Source organism: Poecilia latipinna, unplaced genomic scaffold (assembly GCF_001443285.1).
Source record: "Poecilia latipinna isolate Pla-1442-1.1 unplaced genomic scaffold, P_latipinna-1.0 Scaffold1287, whole genome shotgun sequence".
Lineage (NCBI taxonomy): Eukaryota > Metazoa > Chordata > Actinopteri > Cyprinodontiformes > Poeciliidae > Poecilia > Poecilia latipinna.
In genome coordinates, this window is record NW_015113903.1 from 53,433 (window position 1) to 58,836 (window position 5,404).

General features: G+C 41.0%; 1 protein-coding gene and 1 long non-coding RNA gene across 2 annotated transcripts in view; one reads left to right on the forward strand and one right to left on the reverse strand.

The window, feature by feature from the left end:
• The window catches only part of LOC106961314 (uncharacterized), a 20,430-nt gene extending 18,023 nt beyond the window's left edge, over nt 1-2,407 (reverse strand). Inside the window, exon 1 of the long non-coding RNA XR_001427748.1 lies at nt 2,397-2,407. This is a non-coding gene — a long non-coding RNA (uncharacterized LOC106961314). The remainder of the gene's footprint in view (nt 1-2,396) is intronic.
• lamc1 (laminin, gamma 1) overlaps nt 1-5,404 on the forward strand; it is a 70,962-nt gene that overhangs the window by 15,298 nt on the left and 50,260 nt on the right. The gene's annotated exons all lie outside the window — the stretch shown is intronic.

The window sequence follows — 5,404 nt, forward strand, 5'->3', positions numbered from 1 at the left end:
AATTCCAGTAAACTTTCTCAGGATCTTCTCTGAATGATCCCATCATTTGTTCCTCAGCCAGTTAATTGATGGTTTCCTGTTGGGAATCTTCAGCTGCTGTTTCTCTGCTCCAGTTGGGAACCAGCTCCCTCCCAGTGTTGACCTCTGACCCCACTGTAAGCCGACTCTGAATATTTCCTCCCTGCTGGGAGCCGACGTCACGGTGGGAACGGCGCGGGACGGAAACAGCAGCAGCTTTGACCCGAGAGGAGAGCGGCGTGTGGAGGCCGGGAGCCGCTCCGCTCTGTGATTGAGGCAGGAAGTGAAGCCGTGGCCCCGGGGGGCCTCCGGGGGGGAGGGGTCATTACAGACGGCGAGGAGTCTGAGCGAGCCGAGGCGCTTTACAGGAACAAGCAGATGCATGCAGGGTAATTTTAGCTGTGCTGGCAGGGGGGTAAACACATGACGTGTGGACGGATTAATGAGCGGCACCGAGGCTGCGGCTGCAAACCGGGCCGCCGCCGCCGCCTTCTGAGGCTCTGCAGGTTAAAGGTCAACCTTCAACTGCAGTTTAACTTCTAACCTCCATTCATCTCAACCTGAGCTGATTAAACTGGGCCTACAGGCAGAAAACCTGCTACCTGAAACACCTGCAGCGTTTAACTGACAGCAGATCAACGCAGCGTCGGCTGATTCTCCTCCTTATAAACGTTAAATTACAAGGTAACACTTTATTTGAAGGGGGTTGAATAAGACTGACATGACACTGTCATAAACATGACATAACACCTGTCATAAACATGAATAAGCCTTCATGAATAGTTATGACTGTTGTAATTAAAGCGTTATTCGGTAAATTATGACACTTTTAATACAAAGTTGACATTATTCAAAATGTCTTTGTTATGACAACTTGACATTAACCAAGAAATAATTACTGATATAAATTTGTTATAAAAGTATTACTGATAGCACTTTAAAAACTAGGTAACTTTATGTTATTAAAGGTAAAGTTTAAACAGTAATGATTTCCTGGTTGATGTTAAGTTGTCATAACAAAGACATTTTGAATAATGTCAACTTGGTATAAAAAGTGTCATAATTTACCGAATGACGCTTTATGACAACAGTCATAAATATTCATGAAGGCTTATTCATGTTCATGACAGGTGCTATGTCATGTTTATGAAAGTGTCATGACAGTCTTATTCACCCCCTTCAAATAAAGTGTTACCAATTACATTAATGTACATTAATTTATAATTAATTATAAAGTTGCTCCATGTTTTCAACAAGCTTGAAAGTAAAATTAGTTGTGAGCACTGGCGTTAGCTTGCTAACTGGGTTGTCTTTGGTATCTGTTCATGCTATTAGCATGCTAATATATGCTAACATACATCAACATGTTCAAAGCTGTTTCCCCAAATCTTCCCAGTAAAGAAACGTTTCACTGAATAAATCCAGTAACAGATTATTGTTCTGTTGATTCATTTCTTCTCTGATCGTTACACATTTTACCGTTAGCATGCTGCGTTGCTAAGGCATCTGATCGTCGTTAGCATAATCATGCTAACTATTTACTCGTTAGTATTTAATATTGGTGTTCATATTCTTGATGTTGATATCATAATTATGTCAGAGAAGTTCTTCTGCTAAAGTCAGCATGTGAGATGTTAGCTTTAGCATCCTAACTAAAGAGTAATGTAATTTAATTTCCTCGACTTTCATAGTTTCACCAAAACTCAGTTTTCTTCCTTTTAATGTGGAAAACAGACGTTTGAAGACTTTCTGCCTGTTTTGTCTGCAGAGATCTCTGGGCTCAGACGTTCAGGGTTTAAATTAAAGTCGGAGCTCAAACCGTCCAGCAGCAGCTCAGAGAAACAAACTGAGGCAGATTATTGTTTATTTGTGAAACAGATGAAGAGATCCTCTGTGCAGACTCGGATCAGTCAGCAGGATCTGAGCTTTTTAATAATCGGATGAACAGATTGTATCTGAAGAGGTTCCTTCAGCGCTCGTCTTGTTTACGTCTCGCAGATCTGAGAGAGACGCCCGACTGATGTGGGCTCCTATTTATCTTCTTCCTCCCTTTGCTCTGCTTGCATTTCGCCTGGAGGACTGACTGCTGCTGCTGATCCTCCAAGGTTACAGCCGAGGCTTCATGCACGCAGAATCAGGAAGACATTGTTGCTCCTTCAGATTCTCATACAGACATGAAGATTTAGTTGTTATGAATTAGTTTTTTGATTTGTTTCTTTCTAAAGAGAAACTAAAACGGTTTGTACCAGAACCATCAGAATCGGGTGACGTTTTGAGGTCACCGGGTTCCTCTGGACTTTAACTCCTGAACTTCTCTGTTTCTGTTCGAGTCGCTTCAGCAGAAGCAGCTGCTGCTTAACATTTATTGTCTCTACAACTCAAAGGTCCACGAAGCAGAAAACACCCATAAACCTGTTTTAGTCACTTCTTTAAAGAAAACTATAATTTTAGGGAACCAACTGTTAATCTCATAAAGCACCAGACATAAATCTTTAACAGCCACCAGTTTATGGATATTATTACACCTGAACGAAGATTACCTCAGAGAAACAAAACATTTCACTCCCTGCAGCGGATTTTAGATATCATGTCTGCTAATAACAGAAATACTGAATTCAGGTCATTTATTCTGCTTTAGAGCTACAAGGAAACCTGATTCATGTTTCTATGGTGAAAGATTAAATCCCTCAGATTCAATTTAGGAACAGCAATCCCTGTAACAGGCATGCTAACCCTATCGTTAGCATTACGCTGCTAATATTAGTCTCATCTGGAGGACAACGATTTTATTTAAAAATGTATTTATTATTGAGCAGATACAACTAAAAATATATTGATAAAGACTCCAAAGTTGTAATTTCTGCATTTTTAATGAATGAATTTTGTGGCCCAGCTGTAGTTGAATAGTTTGGACTCGTCCTGCCGGGGCCCAGCAGCCGGTTTGGGCCCTGAGGCCCCTCACAGAGGTGGAGCGGCCCTGTTTTCAGTCTCTGGCCGCAGATTCAGGCTTTTCTCATCGTGTCTGCAGCTGTGTGGGGGTTCTGCTGCTGCGTCCTGCTGGGGACGTTTGTCCTGGTGGTGATAAGGTGGGGGGTCGTTTGCTCCTGGCCCCCCGGTGAGGCGACACCTCAGGCGGGGCAGCCGCTTCTTTGGTGGTCTCTGCTGTGAATCGACTACAAACAGAGAGATGTTTGGAGTCGGAGGTGTGTGTGTGTGTGCGTGTTGGGGGTTCGTCCTGTGATTAGATCAGAGCTCCTCCTCTGAACTGGGAAGTTGCTGCAGGTTTCACGCTCCTGATCAGAGAATCTTCTGCTCTGATTTATTTGATGCAGAAACATGAAAACGTCCCGATGAGCTGCTGAACCGTTGCTGCTGTTTCCCTGAAGCTCAGACATGATGACAGATAAACATCATTAAACTTTCTGCTGCTGCAGGATTAAGCAAGGAAATCTCACAATATTAACGTTTATGTCCATTTGAAACATTTGAAGATGAGTGGATAATGTTTTATTAGATTAAAGATTACATTATTACCCAATATATTAATTAATTTACCTGTTTTTTGTTTTTCCTTTTGGATAATGTTTTAGTTTTACATTTATTACTTTTTCAAATAATTTATTGGAGAAGTTAAGATTCTTAAATTTCCTGTAGCATTAAAATATCTATTTTTTCATGCGTTAGGCAGATGTTATTTATAATCTTTGGTTAATTTATTGCATTTTAATGAATTACCTTATATATTTACTTATTTCCTAAGAAAGTAAGACTTTTCTTATTTAAAAGTCTCCCATTTTTCTCCAAAACATTTTGTCTCAGTTCAGAGGCGCCGTATCGGGGCAAAGTTAGGACAATTCCTCCCACAATTTTTTTTCCTATAGAAATTGAAAAAACATTGGGGGCCCTGTCAATTATAAAATTTATCATATTGTTTTTTCTAAAATTGTTTTAGCAGTAAATAAAAGTTACCCCTTCCAGACCAAACAACACACATCCATGTTTGCCCTGAAGCCCCTGGATCTGCATGAAATGGTTCGTTCCTGCTTAGCGGTGACGTTTTCAGCAGCAGTCAGTAAAAGACCAGAACTGGGGCTCCTACTATGCTGCTACGAAAAATAACAGTCAGGTTTTCAAAGAATAGAGACATAGATGGAGAGAAAAAGACCGGAGGGCCGATTTGTAACAGTTTTTTCCTCCAAGAGAGGCAGGTAGACTGTGTGAGATGATCAATTCAGCATAGTCAGCATTTAATCCATTCATCCATCCATTTTCTGTAACCGTTTTCCCTTAGTGGTGTCGGGCGGGAGGCGGGGTCACCTGGACAGGTCGCCAGTCTGTTGCAGACTAGCATTTAATGAATTAAGGAAAGAATTTACCAACATATTCATATATTTAACTTGTCTTTGTACCTCTTACCACACTCAACAACAGATGAGACAGCGGGCAGCAGCTCTAACCCTGATACCAGCTTAACCTTTGACCCCGGTCCCAGTGTAAACTGTGTTCAGTGACAGGCTAGTTAGCATCATTCCAGGGAATCTATGTGGATTTTTTTCTCTCTCTACTCTTTATAGTTACACAACAAAAGCAATGTGTTTGTTACTCACAGAAATTCAAACAATCTTTATAAAATCTTCCATTAGCACATTTAGCAGTGAGTGAACGAGGTTGATTGAGAGCACTAAGACCCTCCTCCTGGTTCTGATTGGTTGTTTTTGGTCGGTGCATTTAGCTAGCAGTAGCAGCTCAGGGAGCAGGTGCAGCAGATTGATCTGGAAACAGATTATCTGCTTCATAGCAAACATGGTGACAGCTTTAACAAATATGGAGGAAACATTTTTTCTTAGTTATATTCTGCCGCTTGAATGAAATGCAACCACACAGCATTTTGAGAAGTCTGGATAGCTTCATGTATATTCTGCATGTTGCCTCTGACTGTTGCTGGTGGGGAGAAACATTTCAATGAGATGAAACTAATCAAGCATTTAAGCAACCTGTTTGCTGTGTTGTGTGCTGACTGTTGGATGTAACAGTAACTAGCAGTAAATATTGTGCTAGCATCAGTATTGGACCAAATAGAACAAGGCAGTTGGAAGCTTTTAAAACTGAGACGCGTCTGATGGTCAGATAGACTCAAGAAATTATAACAACAGCTGCGAAGAGGGAATTTAATTTTTTTGTCATGGTGCCCAAGATTCCTGGTGGCGCCTGTCAAAGATTTATGTTTTTATTTTCTTCATCTCAGATTTTACTTGATAATTTCTGACAGTTTAATATTTAAGAGTTTCACTGAGTTCCTCAGTTTGATTAAAGGCTTCAGACGCTGCAGCTCTTATCTCTGTGGGAGACCACACACACACACACACACTGAGACACACACACACAC